This window comes from Silene latifolia, chromosome 5, assembly GCF_048544455.1.
Source record: "Silene latifolia isolate original U9 population chromosome 5, ASM4854445v1, whole genome shotgun sequence".
Classification (NCBI taxonomy): Eukaryota; Viridiplantae; Streptophyta; class Magnoliopsida; order Caryophyllales; family Caryophyllaceae; genus Silene; species Silene latifolia.
Window position 1 is genome coordinate 79,445,272 of NC_133530.1, and position 19,903 is coordinate 79,465,174.

General features: G+C 38.6%; 1 long non-coding RNA gene across 1 annotated transcript; it reads left to right on the forward strand.

Annotated features, from left to right (window-relative positions):
- The first annotated feature begins 660 nt into the window (after window positions 1-660).
- LOC141656186 (uncharacterized) lies at window positions 661-3,739 on the forward strand. Its single transcript, XR_012548409.1, has 3 exons — window positions 661-923; window positions 3,125-3,224; window positions 3,440-3,739. It is a non-coding gene; the product is annotated as an uncharacterized LOC141656186 (long non-coding RNA).
- The last annotated feature ends 16,164 nt before the right edge of the window (window positions 3,740-19,903 follow it).

A 19,903-nucleotide genomic window follows, 5' to 3' on the forward strand; every position in this document is an offset into this window, starting at 1 on the left:
TTTGCATGTGAGTCACCTATCCAACCCCGTGATGCGATGTGGACTTGGTTAACTTGTCTAGGTGACCTTGATTGATCTTGTGGTATGGCAACCCAAAAATACTTTCTATCAATAAGTTTGAAGTGCTCATTTCAAAGATTTTGTATGTGGAAACGTTTTATTGCCAAGGAAACCTCAAATGTTATGAAATGTTGAAATATTGAGAATTTTAGTTGTTTTGATGGAGGCGTACCACTTCGATGTGCTTTGGAGAGGGATCCATTGAATTGGGCCCCCATACGGTTGTGAATTCAACCGCCCAGAGACAGAGTGACTATCACCCCGAAAAGCTATTGTCTAGAGGTTAACCGGTTGCCTAATAAGCGATTGGCGAAAGCAAAGGACATTAGCACGGAAGGGACAAACCCCATCAATTTTTGAAATGTGAAAGTTGAATGAGGTCAATTTTTGAATACTAGTCATATCCACCCTTGTTTACAACGATTTGAGCATTTCATTCCCAAAAAGCCTTTTTGTCAAGCCACTTTGTCGAGCTTGCACTACTACAAAAAGTAGCAAGGAGATCACTAATAAGAAACCTGTTAAACTCTCAAACCGGTCTCTTAATATAAGAAACCGTTTATTTAGTAAAACTGGTTTCTTAAAATTAGCTAACAAACCGGGTTGAATCTAAACTGGTTTCTTCTCTTTTTAGATTTGTTTCAAACTGAACTACAGATTTATACCGTATCATTTTATTCTCTTTCTATTCATTTTGTATCTTAGCACCATATGACATGGGTTATCAGTTAGCAATTCGCAGTTACCAACCCGACTACTTGGCTCGCCACATATCGATCGCACCAATACCAAACGCACTCCTAACACTATCGGCGTCTCTTACTCTCGCTTGCTCCTCCTTCCAGTCGATACCTCGATAATAGGTACTCAGTTTTCATCAATTTCGTTTTAATTTTCTAGGGTTTATGGGTTGTTCGATGTTTTCTTAGTTAGGTTGTTATATGATTTTGTTTGTTGTTCTTAACAATACATATAGTTTTATTGTTCTTGTGTTTGAAGTATGGAACTTTAATTGGTTAGACTTGCTAATTATTGTCGATCAATTTAAGGGTTTTGGATTCAAATAAGCTTACATGTAATCATTTACTTTAATCATCGTTATATGATTACGAATGTCGATTAGTGATAATAAACTGATAATACCATATTGTTGTTCTTTTCATTAATATCCCCACCAGGGGCGGATCTAGCCTTTGGGCTATATGGGCTATAGCCCTATATGAATTTGGGGATAAATAAAATTTGGTTTCATAATTTGCAAGAATTTAATGTAGCACAGGTGGTTGGAGGCTTGCAATAAGATCATCTCAATGAGTAGTAAAGGACAGGGGTTCAAACTTCATTGAGTTCCATAATGTTCAAACTTCATTGAGTTCCATAATGTTCATGATTTTCCAAGGTTAATATCTTTGACTTTCATAATCTATAAAAATACGTAATTATATTATGTAACTTATTAGTCATTAAATTATAAAATTAAATTACTCTCTAAAAATACGTAATTATACTACGTAACTTATTAGTCGGTAAATTATAAAATTAAATTACTCTCTCCTCGTTTCATAATATAAAGTTTCGTTTTACCGAGGTGAATCTTTTGACTTTATTTTTATAAAAATATACTCCGTAAAATACTAGTCGATAATTTATAAAATTAAATTACTAATTTCGTTAAAAAAAGGAAATATGTATGTGTGTGTTTCTTCATCAAAATTACTCCGTCTTATTCTTGTGTCCTCCAGGAGAACCGTTGTCCTTACACCCAAATCTTTATAATATTCCATTGGTGGATTGCTTTTAGGTGTAAGGAGGATGGTCCTCCCGGAGGACACACAAATTTTTCTTTATTGTAATATTTCCGTAAAAACAAACTATTCTCGCGAAATCCTAATAATTATTTAAATATTTTACTTGCATACAAATTCAACATATTATCATTTTCGGCTTAGAAGTTATAAATATAGGTTCCACAAGATTTTGAACCTAGGATTTTTTTTATTTCTACAATCTCAAAATCTAGCCTGACATAACTTCAAACCCTGGCTCCGCCCCTGATCCCCACCTTATTCCTCTTGCGCCAGCTTCTTCCTACTTTGTTTACTGCATTTTTTTGTTCATTTCTTATATATGTATTGTACAATTTTTCTTATTAATTATAAATGGTTGCTTTTTCCAATCTTTTATTTTGATACGAGTAATATGATACTCCCTTTGTCCCGGTCATTTGTTGTCCTTTTCCATTTTTGGGTGTCTCAGTCATTTGTCCTTTCTATTTTAAGAATGAATTTGATGAGTAATTTGATCATTCTCATTCAATTTGTTCCACTTGTCATTTAGTTATTGGTCTTTTCCTCTTTCCTTGGTTTTTGTGCCAAAACAAAAGGACAACAATTGACCGGGACGGAGGGAGTATATGATTAATTTTGGTTATAAATCAGAAATGCAGGCTCCAAATATCATTGCCTAGTTAGTATATTGATATAGGGCTTTTGCTCAAGCTTATCGTCAAGCTCTTGCCAGTATGATGCATTAATTATTCACGCTTTCTTGAATGGAGAGGTTAAACCTTAAAGAACAAACCTCATATACAGAGTGCGTACCTACACAAGTTGAAACTTATTAGGCAAACAATGGTCTTATGAGTATATTGTACTCCCTCTGTCCCGGTTATTTGTTGTCCTTTTCCATTTTTGGGTGTCTCAGTGAATTGTTGTTCTTTCAATTTTAGGATTGCATTTGATGAACAAATTGGTCATTCACACTCAATTTCATCCACATGTTATTTAGTAATTGGTCCTCTCCTCTTTTCTTGGTCTTTATGCCAAAACCAAAGGACAACAAATGACCGGGACGGAGAGAGTATATAAGTGTAGGGGATTGAAAAACATCGACCACATTGACTATGAATCCAATAGTACTCTCTGCAGTGCTTTCTTGTTATGAATAAGGTTCAATGGTTGAGAAAGCTAGAAGCATGTCTTTATTACATTTATCTGAGAAATGAAATAATTCTTGGTTAACAACTACTCTTTTAATTATTGTTGGTTGTTTTGATATTGTTCAGCCTTTTCAAGAGCCAGAAAAACGCGTGTAATTGTTGAAACACTGGAAAAACTGGACAAAGCGACATTAGTAACAAGGGCAACAATAGTTAGGGACTTAGGGTAAGTGTAAGTTTTCTCCTTTGTTTTTCTCTCAGCTGGCCTTATTTAGGGTGCGTTATTGTAAACGTTTCTTTAACATTGTCGTGTATAATCGTCAATCAAATGTTTAGACTTGGGAGGCCTTTTATCGACCTTTTTTTTATGTCAAAGTGGCTGAATCTAAGGAAGAATCTAAGGAATCTACACTACTTCCCGCTTGATTCATTTTTAAATAGGTAATCAAGTTGCATCCTGAAAAGGGAAGAAATCGCATTCCATAGACTACAAACTGGATGACACCATGGTAATATCCATGGCTGAAGATGTGGGTGAGGCAAGCAATGTAGCAGGTCAGGTTGCATAAATCATTCTTGGAAAAGGAAACGAAGACGAGGGAAAGATTATGAATAATCAAGCTAATAGAATTGCGTCGCCTTATGCCATTTTCACTGAAAGTGAGAGCTTGATTGGTGATGCTGCTAAAAATAAGATCGTCATGAGCCCTGTCAAATTCGTCTTTGGTTAGTTTTTCCTCCTTTTTGTACATTGAGCTTCGATTTCTTCTATCTTGGAAAAAATTTATCTGTCATTCTGAAAAATGATATTGATGTTTTATTCAAGTTTTGTTATACTGTCGTTTAAATTATGCTTTATTCATATTTTTTCTTGCTTTTGCACATATTATACTAAACCTAATTGCTCAAATCTCGTGTCGGACCTGGTTTTAGGTGTCATTAACTTGTCTTTCAGAGAGATTGGAATCTTTAAATCCTAATAATGCTTATACATTTGTTTTGGCCGTGAATTCCTGGGATACTACGCTTCTTGATTATAGTACACACTTGACGGCACTAATGGAAAATCCTACCTTTTACGTACTACCTTGTTTTTAACCTCACATAAAAAACAGATGAGACCAAGATGTCTAGCAAATGTGATCGACTTCTGATGTTTAAAGCGTAAACATCTCATTTTATCTTTTGTATTCTTATTCCTTCTCCTCTCTAGATGTTGAATATCATGTTGTAACAAGTATCTACAAGAATTCAGTTTTTATTGCTTGTTTTTTCCCCTTCGTGCAGGAACGAGGCTAGACAGATAACTAGAAGAGTTATTATTTTGCTAGATTTACTCCTTGTATAGTTAGGGAGGGATTAATTTGTACGAATCTTAATATAATTCTAAGATAGGTTGCTTTTGGCAGTTGGTGGTGATTGTGTAATTAAATAAAAGTAATATTTTAATGATTATAATTTTTGATTAATATTATGTAGGTGTCGACTTTTTTTAATTCTATTTTTTTTTGTTTCTAAAAAAAATATAAGAGACTGGTTTTAATCCAAAACTGGTTTCTTAGATAATATCAAAGAGACCGGCTATAGTGCAAAACTGGTTCCAAACATAATAGAAAAGAAACCGGTTTTGGCCAATAACTGATCTGCTACTCAGTGATCTAAGAAACCGGTTTTTGGTGACAACCGGTTTCTTTGGTTATATCAAAGAAACCGGTTTTAATAACCGGTCTCTTAGGCTAAGACACCTATGAGCTAGAGACCGGTTATAAACCGGTCTCTTATAGCATTTTTAACCGGTTTCCTTGACTTTTTTTGTAGTAGTGTTGGGACGATCCATGACCTTTACTTTTGTAGAGAACTCGAGACTTGTCATGTCATATGCTACTAGCATCATGGGGATCATCATTCCACACCATCCGATCGCTCTTGACGAAAGTATTTGAAAATTGAGGACGAAAGTAGTCTAGTTTAACACCATTTGGAGGTGATTTAGTGCCATCCTCTTAGCCTTAGTGATTTGTTGAACTAGTATTTGTGACGGAATATATACTCTTAAATTTGTTCTCTTTTAGTTGACTCCGCCACTTGATGAGGAAGTGGCTATTCCTTTTGTAGATGAATCCATTATTTGATTTTGTGTTCTTAATGTTTGGATGTGTCGCCATTTTGGCAAGACCCACCTTGCCTTGCAAGAAGGCATCCTACTTCATGGTTGTCTTGTTGTGAGTTGAAGGGGCGGAGTGAGACCCGCTTATTGTCTCATGTCGGCTATGTTATTAGGTTAGTTTAAATAATGGTCCTAGTCTTTGTCACCTCTTTACTCGGGACGAGCAAAGGTTCGGTTTGGGGATATTTGATGTGACCATAATTAGCGCATATTTAGTCCCCGAATTAGCCTTGTTCCCATGCTTTTTAGTGCATATTTGGGTCATTTATTGTCTTTAGTTCTTTGTTTTGCATAGTCTTTGAGGTTTTGTGTCCTTGGTAGGAAAGGAGTGCAAACCTTGCATTTTCATGGCAAAATGATACTAAATTGATTGAATTCAATGACCAAGCATCAAGGAGAGACAAGATTAGAAGGCCTTTATACATATTATAGTAGTTGGGCAATGATGAGGAAAGATCCTTGCACCCCCAAGGAAATCCCCAAGGATTTTATGAAGAAAAGGGAAGAAAAGAAGAAGAAACAAGTCTGAGCAGCAATCCGTGCGGATTGTCCTGAAGACGCCCGTCCCCAGGACCACAATCCGTGTGTCTTCCTTACAAGACGCTCGGGCAGCAGCTACCAGAAGACGTCCGTCTTCTCACGCATGGGCAGAAACAATAGAATCCGGCCGTCCCGTGCCTAAGACGCACGGATTCCAAGACAGCGCAAATTCGTTTCTTCAAGCTTCAAGAAAGATGCCCATCCTTCAGAAAATACCGGTGTTTCCTTAAGTAGGTACTTAATCGTCATTTAAGCCCTTAGTTAACCCTAATGCATCCACCTAATTTCCACTATAAATACCCCATTAGTCTAATTGGAAGAGCATGTTCTTCTTATCAATTCTTAGAGTAGTTAATATCAATCAAATCTCTCTTTAGTTTTGTAATCAACAATTAATCAAGTTTTAATACAAGTTTTATTTCCTTAATCTCTCTTTTGTTCATCCTTTATTTTGGGTAATTGAAGATTATTTGGGTTATTATTGGGAGATTGACAACCTCTCAATCAAGCATCAAGTACTTCTATTATTCTTTGCTTTATTATTGGAATCATTAGTAGGTAGAATTCTCTTAATCCCTTTTTAATTATTGCTAATTACTTTCATTTGTTCATCATGTTTCACTTTGTTGGTATGATTGACAACCTTGCTAGCATGTTGAACATGATAATGAGTGAGTAGTTCCATAGCTAGGGTTAATGGGTGATTAGGGGAAACCAACATGGGGAATGATTCATGCTTAAATTAATATGCTTTCATGGTTTATTTGCTTGCTTGTTTTGATCTCAGCTCATGCACATGTTATGTTTGATGAAATGCGAGCCTATGAATCCTTGCATTTTTTACCCATCACCTACCTTTTCAATGAGACTTGTAAGATATAAACCAACTCGAGTCTCATTAGATATAAACCAACTCGAGTCTCATTAGACCATGCATGTTGTTGAGTAGGGAAGACTAAGTCGACTTGTAGGTGTTGTACAATCTAATTGATTCACCTCCGGGACCCAAACTTTCCTAGGATTGTAAGATATAACCCAACTCAATCCATCACAATAATAATTTCTTGCTTATAATTTGAGAACATGTTTGTATGATCAATTCCCATGAATCCCCTATGACCCCATGACACCCTAGTGCTTTTTATAAATTGTTTACAACCCTTTCAATTCATCTTGCTTATTTACTTTCATTGCTATTTAGTTTAGTGACCTTCTATATCAACCCAAATTATGACACCCCTAAGACACCACTAGTCTCAATAGAAATCTCATCTCAATTCCCGTCCCTTGGGATCCGACCTTTACTTGCCTCTTTACTAATTGTAGAGTTGTTTGTGAAGCTATAAATTGTGTTTTGGTCTAGGTGCTCCTAACGACAAGTTACCGAAAAGATTTAGTCCCGGCCAGTCACCTACCGAATCAAGGCCACCATATACACAACCCGACCAACCCAACGAAACCGACCAACCCGTAGTAGAAATATGGTTGACCGAACAAGAAATGGAGACAGTACGTAATAAGGGTCGCGCTAGTGAATCGTGGAAACATTTTATTAAGTGTAAAAATAAACCAATTTGTAAATGTATATATTGTGAAAGCATACTTAGTTGCGTTAGTACAGGGGGTACCGGTCATTTAAATCGACACTGAAAAAGTTGTCAAAAACGTCTCGATCGTGGGCAACCTTCAATGGACCAATTTGTGACTCACCCCGATAACCAATCGTATAATTATAATTATAATTATGATGAATGTTCCGCCCAATTGTCTAAAATGATTATTGAAACGGAAAAACCATTTGCACTAGCTGAACATCGTGCTTTTAATGAATATGTTAAAAAATTAACCCTGCCACAAAGAAACAAGTAGGAGGGTCGTAAGAAATAATGGTATGGTACAATTTCTGACGGCACGACAAAAACTCATTTCTGAGTTTGAAAACACTAAATGTAGAGTTAGTATAACTTCTGATGGATGGGATTCTGGCACCGAGTATTCGTATATGTGTATTATCGCTCATTGGATAGATGACAACTGGAATTTGCAAAAACGAATCACTGAGTTTGCTAAATTAGAATACCCTCATAATGCCGAAAATACACATGCAGTTATCATGAACGGTATTAATGAATTTGGACTTGCATCTAAAATTTCAACTTGTTCTTTTGATAATGCATCTACTATGACTGCCGTTGCTAACTTGTTAAAAACTAGTTTAAATGATGTTCTTTTAGATGGTGATTTGTTGCATGTTAGATGTGAATGTCATGTTTTAAACTTATGTGTTAAAGATGGTCTTAGTGGTATTAAAGAGTATCATGCGAAATTTAAACATATTGTTATGCATTTTAATACGACAAAGTGGAGACGTCAACAATGGCGTGATTTTTGTAAAACAAACGGATATGATTACATAAAATTTTCTGAGGAAAATAACACTAGGTGGAATTCTATGTACATTATGTTGAGTGATATAATACCCTATAAAGAACCTCTTACTGTTTTTTGGAACCGAGCCTTTCCCAATGATATGTTATTTGAAGAGGATTGGATAAAAATTTCATTGTATGTTGATTTATTAGGTGCTTTTTACAATGCAACTCTCTCTTTTTCACATGTATATAAACCTACCGCTCCTCATTTTATTGGTAATGTTATTCCTATTGCACAACTTTTTAACGATTATCGTAATAATGATATCTTTAAAGGATTTCTTCCACAAATGGAGCAAAAGTGGCTCAAGTATTGGTCTGATATTCCCATTTTTTATATTTTTTGTATGATTTTAGACCCTAGGTGGAAATTAGAGGAAACTATACAATTAGTTGGCGCTTATAAGAGTCTATTATGTTTACCTTTTAACGAAGATCAATATAGAGAAAATGTTAGATCTAAATTTTTTACTGTATATAACTGTTACGAGTCTGTTATTGGTAACTTCACTCGCGTTTCTTCCCGTCCTACTTCTAGTGCAGGTAGTAGTGGTAGTGGCATTCAAGGAACAAGCTTGAACTCTCTTAAAGGTTTGATGAGTAGGGTAAGACCGAATCGACAACAATCTACTACAACATCCAACTTGGCCGAGTATCAAATGTACAATAGCTACGATTATTTGCGAGGTATATCCAATGAAGAGGTCAACAACCTTGACCTTTTGCAATGGTGGCGAAATCAAAGGAGGTCACTTCCGGTGATGTCGGCAATAGCAAGGGACTTCTTAAGTAGTCAAGTGTCTTCCGTTGCATCCGAAAGTTGCTTTAGTGGAGCAAAAAGGGTTTTGGATGAAAAACGAACTCGTCTAAGATCTGATACACTTAAAATGTTGGTGTGCTATAAGGATTGGATGGATGCTGAGTATCGACAACAAGACGAGGTCGATCATGAAGTCGAGTATGATTCCGACCAAATAAGCACCGAGTCAAATCTATAGTTGCATATATTTTATTAAATAAACTTGTTTTTTGTATTTTTTTCTTATTTATTTTTTCATTACATTAGACTAATATCATTTCTTAATCGTTTCATCATTTTTTAATTAGATAAAATTCTAGTTACATCGATTCATCCTTTTTTAATAAAATACTGAGGTATTTTTTTTTAATATCGTTTCTTAATCGTTTAATTAAATCCAAATATATGGATACCATTTAAATTGGATATCCGATCCGATTTTTTCCAAATAAATTGGATCGGATGTGGATTGTGATTTTCTTAAAACCGGATATCCGAATTTGATCCGAATTTTAAAAACAAAACACACAAAAAAAAAACGTAAAAACGTAACCAAATCTCCTAGTCTCCCTTATATATACTCCCATCCTTCCATTAAAAAAACCCAAACCATTTCATTCTCAGTTTCTCAAATCTCACTGCCGCCATTCTATTCTTTTTCTCTCTTTTAATTTCTGACCACCACAAAACTCCAAAAATAACCATCTCCTTCGACCTCCAACCACCACCAGTCACATACCTCCTCCAAACTCCTCAAATAGTGACTCTCACCTTGTTGTATACCACCATCAACCTCCGTCGCCTGCGCATCAGTAAGCACCAAATCTATAATCATTCATGGCTTCTGCCGTCTGACTCTCACAAATAAAGAGTTTTTTATCGATAGTATGTCTCAACTAATCATTTTAATTTACAATTGTTTTAGCAGGATTTTCCTGAAAGGATCCGGCTTAATTACAGAGTAATTAGAGTATCTAGTTCTATAAGTTTGGAATAATATTATGAGTAAATAACAAAGAAGGACTAAGTATAAAAGATATCACTTGTATTAATTTAATAAGCTGAGCACAAACTCGTGTATGTAATTGAGTATACAGGAAATAGTAAGAGATAAATTAATAGATTACTAATGAATCACCTCTCCCTTTACAAATGCTCGATCATGCTATTTATAGTTCTACAAATATTAACGTTGTATTCAATCTCAACATTCTTCTCAATAGTCGATTGTTACCGATTAATAGGGCACATTTCCTATTAATCCGGTTGACCCGTTCTTCTCTAACTGTTTTTAGCTTTTCTCCTTAATCACGTCTTGATTCATGGGAGTGATATAGTCTTGTGGTTAGACTTGGTCTTCCTTGAGAATAGGACGTGGTCATTTAGTTTGTATAACTGTATTTCTTGTTATTCTTCTTAATCCAGCCTGCCTGGGTGTCGTGCCAGGCTACTCTGTACTCACCATCAGGCTTTTCTTCCAGGATTTAGTTGCTTTCTTGCTATAATATTCTTCAATAGTTGAATAGTAGTCAGACTTGTCCGGTCCTAGGTTACTTCAGTCAGACTAATAAGGTCAGACCAGGCTGGAGTCAGACCAGGCTAAACTGGGCCTAACAATTGCCCCTTGACATTTTACCCATGCTTTGGATCCGGCCGGGGGTGAGATGTCAACTTTACCGAGTTAAACAATAAGAAGAGTCATATTTATTCGGTGACTCTTAGACTCCTATTTACCGTTGAACACCGCAACGCTGGCTAAGTGATGTCATCTTTGTGACGTTTTGCAATTTCTAGGGTTTCCATGCCGTTATACATCTTCTATAAATACGGTATTTGGGACGAGATTATTCTTCACCAATTTTCCTCCACTTTCTTTGCTAAATTTTCTTCGAAACTCTCCCTATTTCTCGGCAATCTTGTTTCGCTAATTTATACTTTTTGATAATTTAACTTCATCACAATAAATCAAACAATAAAAGATATGGGAGCCAAAAAACGTCCTTCATCCCTAAAAGCTGCTGGCTGCTGCTGAGCTGAACCCACGGATGTTCGGGAGGAAGAGGTGATGGAAGTTGATCCTCCGCTCGTCTTTGTGGCTTTTAAGTACCAGGACTCTGTGTTCACCGCCCTTCAATCTTTGGATCCTTACTTTCCGAGGAGAACTTGTTGAAAACAAATTATGACAAGATATTAAGGGAGAAGAAAATAATTCTGAGTCGATCGAGGTATGGATCCCTGAATCTTGTCCGGTCGAGCTAACGGGTGTCACCTGGTTGGTTTTGTATTTTTGAATGGGCGTTCAAAGCAGGCTGTAAGTTACCTTTTACCCCTTTAATGATTGATACCATTCGTGCAATGGAAGTATCACCTTTTCAGATTATGCCAATGGTTTGGAAACTTATCCATTCTGTTGAAAATTTGTGTGCTAAGCACAATCTCACAATTACCCTTAATGATATCAAGGCAATTTATCATATGAAAAATCCAGTTAATGGTCGTTTTAATTTGAGAATTAAATCGAAAATGTCTCCATTAATTACTAACCTGGACTCTCGAGATGATAAAAGTTGGGCAAAAACTTTCCTATTTGTCCGGACTGAGACTTTGGGATCAGGCTTTGATTATCTGAGATATCCTCCCTTGGAGAGTGGTAGGTTCCCTGTACTCTTATTTTGCAATATATATTACATGAAATTAATAGATTTTGATTTTCACCTGTGTAATTTTGACGGTTTTTGCAGCTCCTGATTGGAGCTTTGATCCTCTTGATGAGGAAGCTGTTTCCAGGATAGAGGCTTTCCTTGCTATTCCTGAGGAAGAGAGGACATGGCCAGCTAGTTTGGGCAGGGAATTGTTGCCCCGGTATATGAAGACCAAGCTGACTGGGGTCAGAGTACCCAAAGGCAAGCCTAGCTCTCTCGCTCTTTCTGTACGTCTTCTATATGTCTTTATGTTAATGTTATCTTCTTGTCATTTCTCGTCTCGATACTTACGTATATTCTTTATGTATTCAGTATTTAGGCCTTCTGCTAGGTTGGCTAGCTTTTTCGCAAAGGATTTGAAGGCTGGAATGGCTAGGATTGCTGAATCCAAGTCAAGAGCCAGAAAGGCTAGTGGGAGTGACAAAACGCTTGATATCCTAGTTTCGATGTCCCGGCCTTCTCAAGATCCACCCAGGATAGTGTCACCGAGAGGTCGTCCAGGGCTCCAAAAAGGAAGAGGGAAGATGTTATCCTCGAAGAAGAGGAGGGAGAGAAAGAGCCTATCCAGGCTCACCAATCGGAGTATAAGGCAAGTGCCTGCTAGGATTGATGACATGGATGATGCTCGGGCACAGATAAATGAGTTTTTTCGCAAAAATGAGCGGCTCTTGACTCTTGTCGCTAGTACCCTTGAGTCGTCTACCGAGTGGTTTCTATTCTCGACTTCTCTTGTAACAAAGGTCTGCTGAACTTGCTTCCCAGGCTAAGGAGGTTAGTTGTAAAGGGATATTTTTAATTGTTCATGTGCTTTTTGTTTTGCCTTGTACTTGGCTGATTGATTTTATATATATGTAGAGATTGGATGCCGGGTTGGCTACTGCTTGTCAGCTCAGGGATGCCCAGGCCAGGGTTACTAGTTTGGAGGAAAAATGGATAACCTTAACCGTGACCTGCATACATCCAGGAGTAATGAGGTGGTACTTCAATCCCATTTGGCCGGGGCGCTAGAGAGGCAACTAGAGTTGCTATAGTTTGGGAGGTGGCCGCAAAAATGCGAGAGAAGGTTGTCGGGCAAGAGTTGGAGGCCGAGAAGCGTGCAATGCAAGATCGTTGAGAAAAATGAGGAGCTTTCTTCTTGAAAAGGAATTGGTGGAGGCGCGGTTGGCTGATGCTGCTCAGTACTTCTTCGGGAAAGGTCGGGTTGATGCTATGAGGGATCCGGAATCTGACCGGGCTAATTGGGATCCGGACCGGGATGAGACAGCATTGGACGCTCAGTATCCTGATTTGGCCAATATGGGTCAAGAAGAAGAAGTGGATTCTCCTCCCTCCAAGGCAAAATCTGACGACCAGGAAATGGTGGATGGTTGTGAGTCGGTTACTGGCTCAAAAATAACTTAGATTTTTCTTTTAGGTTTTGGTCTATCCAGGGGGAATGTCCCTGGAATGAATATTTAGAAATTTTTATTATTATTTGTTTTTTGCCCATCCAGGGGGGATGTTCCTGGAATGGATGATTATTAGGTGTGTGGTTGGGCCGACTATTTTGAATGAATAAATATTTGGTCTTTGTTTGTTTCTTTTTGTGTTTTGACAAGGTACTTTTGTAATGCCGGATGTGTGCTGGATCTGACCAGTTATCTGACTGGATCGGGCCAGTTTTTGTGCTGGATCTGGCCAGTTTAATATATATATTTTTTTGTTTGTTATGGGTGGGGTTGTTGCCTGTCTGGAGGGCTTATGTCCCCTGCCTGTCTGGAGGGCTTATGACCCATTTATGTTATACAAATCAGGAAGGAGTTTTCCAGTTTTGTATGTTTAAGTGGAGCTCAGTATTTAAAGGCCTGTTTTGCAACTGAAAATTGGATATCAGTTGGATATTGATGGGGGTGCCCCCCAATCTTTAAGATTTGTTTTAAATAAAATGCAGTATGTAAAACAAGTATTGAAGATTTTACTTGGTAAAAGTAAACATGAGAACATCGATAAGTACTTTGGCACATAATTTGAAGAAATCATATACGACATTTATTCATATAATGGCAAGTATCATACATGTAGTTTCATATCAAGCCAGGCAAGAAATGTCAAGGTGAAAAATTATACCTGGATTGAGAGATATATTTTATATGTGAAATAGTTTTAAATGTGCAATATTCCAAGCTCTTGGGATCATTTCGCCGTCCAGGGTTTGTAATCTATAAGCTCCCTGGCCGACTATTGAATCAATCAGGTAGGGACCTTCCCAGGTTGGGGCCAATTTGCCAGCATTCTTTTCTTTTGTGTTTTGAAAGACTTTCCTGAGGACAAGGTCTCCTACCCTAAATACCCTGGCTTTGACAGTCTTGTTGTAGCTTTTCGCAACCCTTTGCTGATATGCTGCTAATCTGATGCTGGCTGCATCTCTTAGTTCTTCTGTTAGGTCCAGGCTGTCCTCCATTAGGGGTATATTCTTTGGTTATTGTGTTCATGCTATATCTGGTGATGGAATTTTTACCTCAGCCGGGATTACCGCTTCACATCCATAGACTAAGGAGTAAGGGGTCCGTCTGTGGAATTTTTAGGTGTGGTTCGTCACCCCGAGAGGACCGGGGGAAGCTCTTGACCCATCTGCCTTTTCTTCTTTCCGACTTCTTCTTTATGCGGTGATTACCACTTTATTCTTTTGGATTACGCTTTCGACCGTTGGCTTTTGGATATCCTGGTGTGGATGTTACTAGGTTGATGTTCCATTGAGCACGGTAAGGTCATTGTTCTTTTTCCCACGAATTGCGTGCCATTGTCGCATACTATTTCAGAGGGGATGCCATATCTACATATGATGTTGTGTTTGATGAATGCTATGACATCCTTCTCCTTAACTTGCCTGTATGATTCAGCTTCTATCCATTTGGAGAAGTAATCAGTCATTGCTAGCATGAAAACTTTTAAATAAGGGTGCTTGAGGTAGTTTTCCTACTATGTCCATGCCCCATTTCATAAACGGCCAGGGCGCGGATATGGAATGTAGTTCTTCAGATGGTTGATGGATATATGGTCCATGAACGGAAAGCTTTACATTTAGAGCTGAATTCCGGCAATCGGCTCTCGGGGGCCAATAATAACCCGTTTCGAGTACTTTGCTTGCCAGGCTTCTTCCACCTTTATGATTTCCACGGTGTCCTTCGTGGATTTTTCGATAATATCTGTTCAGCCTTCTTGTGGTTCCAGGCATCGAGGTACGGCCCGACTGCGATTTCTTAAAAAGCACGTTGTCAATAATAGTGTACGAAGCAGCTTTTATTTTTAGTGCTCTGACATCTTGCTTATTTAGGGGAAGGATTCCTTGTTGTAGCCAGTCATAGTAGGGTTTAGTCCAAGAATTGGTAATATAAATTGGGAATCTCTCATCTTGTTTATTTATTGCAGGTTCTAGTAAATGTACGATGGGTATTTTGTCGAAGTCTAGGGGATTGAAGTTAGATCCTAGGCCGGCTAAAGCATCGGCACGGGTATTCAAATCCTCGGGAATTTGGTCAATATTGAAATTTCGAAATTTTCCTTTTAAAATTTGAACAACATCCAGATAAAGCATTGTTAGGCCCAGTTTAGCCTAGTCTGACTCCAGCCTGGTCTGACCTTATTAGTCTGACTGAAGTAACCTAGGACCGGACAAGTCTGACTACTATTCAACTATTGAAGAATATTATAGCAAGAAAGCAACTAAATCCTGGAAGAAAAGCCTGATGGTGAGTACAGAGTAGCCTGGCACGACACCCAGCAGTGGATTAAGAAGAATAACAAGAAATACGATTATACAAACTAAATGACCACGTCCTATTCTCAAGGAAGACCAAGTCTAACCACAAGACTATATCACTCCCATGAATCAAGACGTGATTAAGGAGAAAAGCTAAAAACAGTTAGAGAAAGAACGGTCAACCGGATTAATAGGAAATGTGCGCTATTAATCGTAATACTCCGACTATTGAGAAGAACGTTGAGATTGAATACAACGTTAATATTTGTAGAACTATAAATAGCATGATCGAGCATTTGTAAAGGGAGAGGTGATTCATTAGTAATCTATTAATTTATCTCTTACTATTTCCTGTATACTCAATTACATACACGAGTTTGTGATCAGTTTATTAAATTAATACAAGTGATATCTTTTATACTTAGTCCTTCTTTGTTATTTACTCATAATATTATTCCAAACTTATAGAACTAGATACCCTAATTACTCTATAATTAAGCCGGATCCTTTCAGGAAAATCCTGCTAAAACAATTGGCGCCCACCGTGGGGCATCTAGTTCTTCAACTAATAAAATTCCCTTTATCATTTTTCATTTAATATTCACACACAAAAATGGTGGAACTCACCGCAGAACAACAAAGCGGCTGCCCTGGCCAAGATCAAAGAATTGGAAACAATCCAAGAGAAGGCAGCCCAGGCAGAAGCAGAAATCAATAGGTCAAGGAATCGAGCCTAGGCGAGAAAAAATTGGAAAATCGGGCTTCGGACTCCAAGACCGATTCGAACCAGGAACCCCATTCTCATCCATTATCAAAAACATTGACTTTTCTAATTTTGGAACCCCGGAGAAGGATACATTATCCGGTACCTCAACCATTCCCAATGATGAAACAAACAAAATGAAGCAAGCAATAATGATGGCTATGCTTCAGAAATCCAAAAACTCCACAACAAAATAGAAAATATACCTGGAGTGCCGGACCTGTTCTTTGAAGTAGAAGTTGATGACTTTGCGAGATTCACCCTTTGCGGATGAAATTGCAAAGATTGATCTCCCCAAGAAATTTACCGTTCCATCCATGAGAACTTATGATGGAACCTCTGATTCACAAAATCATGTTGCCATATTCAAACAGAAAATGTTGGCTGCCTCAATACCCAGTGAACTCAGGCAAGTTTGCATGTGCAAGGGCTTTGGTACAACCACGACCGGAGCAAACATTACGGTGGTTCATCAATCTCCCAAATGGAGGTATCAAGAATTTTGCAGAATTAATTAATGCCTTCAATCAATAATTCGCGAGCAACAGAGATACGGCTAAGAGACCCAGTAACCTGTTCAGGGTAAAGCAACTTCCGAAGAATCTCTCAAATAATTTCGGCCGATTTGTCAAAGAAAAGGTGGCCATTCCCGTGTGTGATGAAGAAAAATGGTGGAAGCCTTCAGGCAAGGGGTCCCGCTGTGGTGACATCTATGCGGACGACCAAGAAAGCATGCCTAACCTTTGCCACTGTTCAGTCCATCGCCTTAGAGCATGTCAGATTAGAAGAAGATCTCAACTTCGAACGAACTCATCCGGCGGAAAGCAAGTCTATGGACACACTAATAGGAAAAGCTCCTACCAGAAAGGAGGCAACCCCAGATCGCACCCTATTCCGTGCCCGAAAGATCGAAGTCAACATGGCACAAGAACACAAAGGTAACCTTTCTAGCTTACCAACCATTCCTGAATATAACTTCTCTATTAATACTGCAGGATTAATTAAACGCACCGGAAAGCTGGGAGATACGGTCGGATGGCCCAAGAAATCGACAATCTCGGGAAAGACCCAATGAGATGGTGTGACTTCCATCAGGACATCGGGCACACCACAAAAGAATGCATCCGGCTCGGGAAACGGTGGCATATCTCCTAAAGAAAGGTTTCTTGAAGGATTTAATCCAGCAGCCAAAGAACAAAGATGAAGGACAAAACAAGAGAGATCCAGAAACAAAGAGAGACCCTCCTCCTCCTCCCCCATCTATGAAGTCAAATTCATAAATGGAGGATCGAAATCGTGGTCCGACCAGCTCACCGCCAAAAGAATATCCAGGGAATCCGGACTTCAACCTCCTTCCAGGCCCAAGTCATTACCCGCTATTACCTTTGATGACTCGGACCTGCAGGGAATATCGGATCTACACCATGATAGCTTGGTAATCACCATGCAAATTGGCACAAACAAAGGTATCAAGAATCGATAGACGGAGGCGATTCAATCAACCTGGTGATGCTTGACGTCCTTAAAGCTATGAAGATAGACGAAGGAAAGATCATCAAGAAATCCAGCGTCCTGGTTGGATTCGGCGGAGAAACAAAGAACACCTTGGGAGAAATCACTGCCAACCTATGTGGAAGGCGTGGCTTCATATGAAAGATTTGGAGTAATGGATTGCCTATCCTCGTATAATGTAATCCTGGGCAGACCATGGATCCACAATGTCAAAGCAATCCCATCAACATACCATCAATGTGTGAAAATTCCAACAGAATGGGGGATAACCACCATCAGAGGAGAACAGAGGACGGCTCAGGAATGTTACACTCAGGCTTTGAAACCCTCAAAGTCAGGTAAGTCCCTTGCATAGCAATTAAAGTCACCTGTCAGGGAAGAATATGTAGCACAATCACAGATGGAAACAGGAGAAGTCATATTAGACCCAGAATTCCCTAACAGGAAAGTACTTGTAGGGTCGGATGCACCGACTCAATCGACCAAATCAGTGGTCACTTTCTCAAAACTAAAATGTCTTGTTTTGCTTGGTCACATTTTGATATGACTGGTATAGATGCCGATGTTATTACTCATAAGTTGAATATTGACAAATCCTTTAAGCCCGTACAAAGAAAAGAGAAGAAAATTACCGAGAGAGGCATGAAATCATCAACCAAGAAGTTGACAAGCTACTGGACATGGGAATGATCAGGGAAGTAATGTACCCTGACTGGCTTGCAAACGTAGTAGTCGTCCAAAAGAAAAATGGCAAATGGAGAGTCTGTGTAGACTACACCGACTTAAACAAAGCCTGCCCAAAAGATCCATTTCCCCTGCCACACATCGATGCAATGGTAGATGCCACTGCAGGCCACGAAATGTTAACATTCATGGATGCCTCCAGCGGATTCAATCAGATAAAAATGCACCCAGCAGATCAGGAAAGCACAGCTTTCATCACTGAAAGAGGTATATATTGTTATACTGCTATGCCCTTTGGATTAAAAAATGCAGGTGCAACCTACCAAAGGCTAGTCAACATGATGTTCAAAGACCAGATAGGAGACACCATGGAAGTCTATATAGATGACATGGTAGTCAAGTCAAAAAAGGCAGACGACCACGTCAAAGACACGGAAGTAGCCTTTCAAATCTGGAGAAATTCAATATGAAGCTCAACCCACAAAAATGCCACTTGGAGTCTCGGCGGGTAAATTCCCGGGCTATATGGTGACAAAAAGAGGAATAGAAGCCAGCCCTGAACAGGATCAAAGCTATTCTGGAGCTAGAACCACCAAAGACGGTCAAAGACATACAAAAGTCGATGGAAGAATAGCGGCCCTGAACAGGTTCATTTCAAGATCATCAGAGAGGTGCAAATCATTCTATAACCTGCTAAGAAAGAACAAGGACTTTCAATGGACCCCTGATCATCAGGCCGCCTTTGAAGACCTAAAGATATATCTATCCTCTCCTCCCTTGCTGGCAAAACCAATCAAAGATGAACCTCGACAATATAATCGATCCACGTAAAACCGTTGTCAGTGCAGTCTTGGTAAAAGAAGCAGACGGACAATAGCACCCTGTCTATTATGTAAGTAAGAGCCTACTAGATGCAGAGATCAGGTATGACCTGCTTGAAAAATATGTTTTAGCTTTAATTATGAGTTGCACAAAATTAAGACCATACTTTGAAAGCCACCCTATAATAGTCAGAACCAATCTTCCTATCAAGTCTGTACTTAGGAAGCCGTAATTGTCGGATTTAATGTGCAAATGGTCACCCAGTGAGCACATACAATATAACATTTGAACCAAGGACAAGAATTAAGTCACAAGCATTAGCAGACTTTGTGGCTGATTTTAGTCCGACCCTAGAACCCGACCTAATAAAAGAAGTGAATAAACCGACCAAATGACCAAAAGGACCTAGAATGGACCCTATTCGTCGATGGTGCAGCCAACATGAGGGGCACAGGACTGGGGTTAGTACTAAAATCGCCACAGGGGGATAAGATAGTACAGGCTATAAGCTGTGCATTTGAGGCTACCAACAATGAGGCAGAATATGAAGCCCTAATAGCCGGATTAAAGGTATGTATTGACCTTGGTGTGCAAAACCTAAAAGGTACGATCGATTCCCTTCTTATCTCCAACCAAGTAAATGGGATATATACTGCAAAAGACTCCAAAATGATGCTTTATCTGGATGTTGTTCAAATTTTAAAAGGAAAATTTTGAAATTTCAATATTGACCAAATTCCCTGTG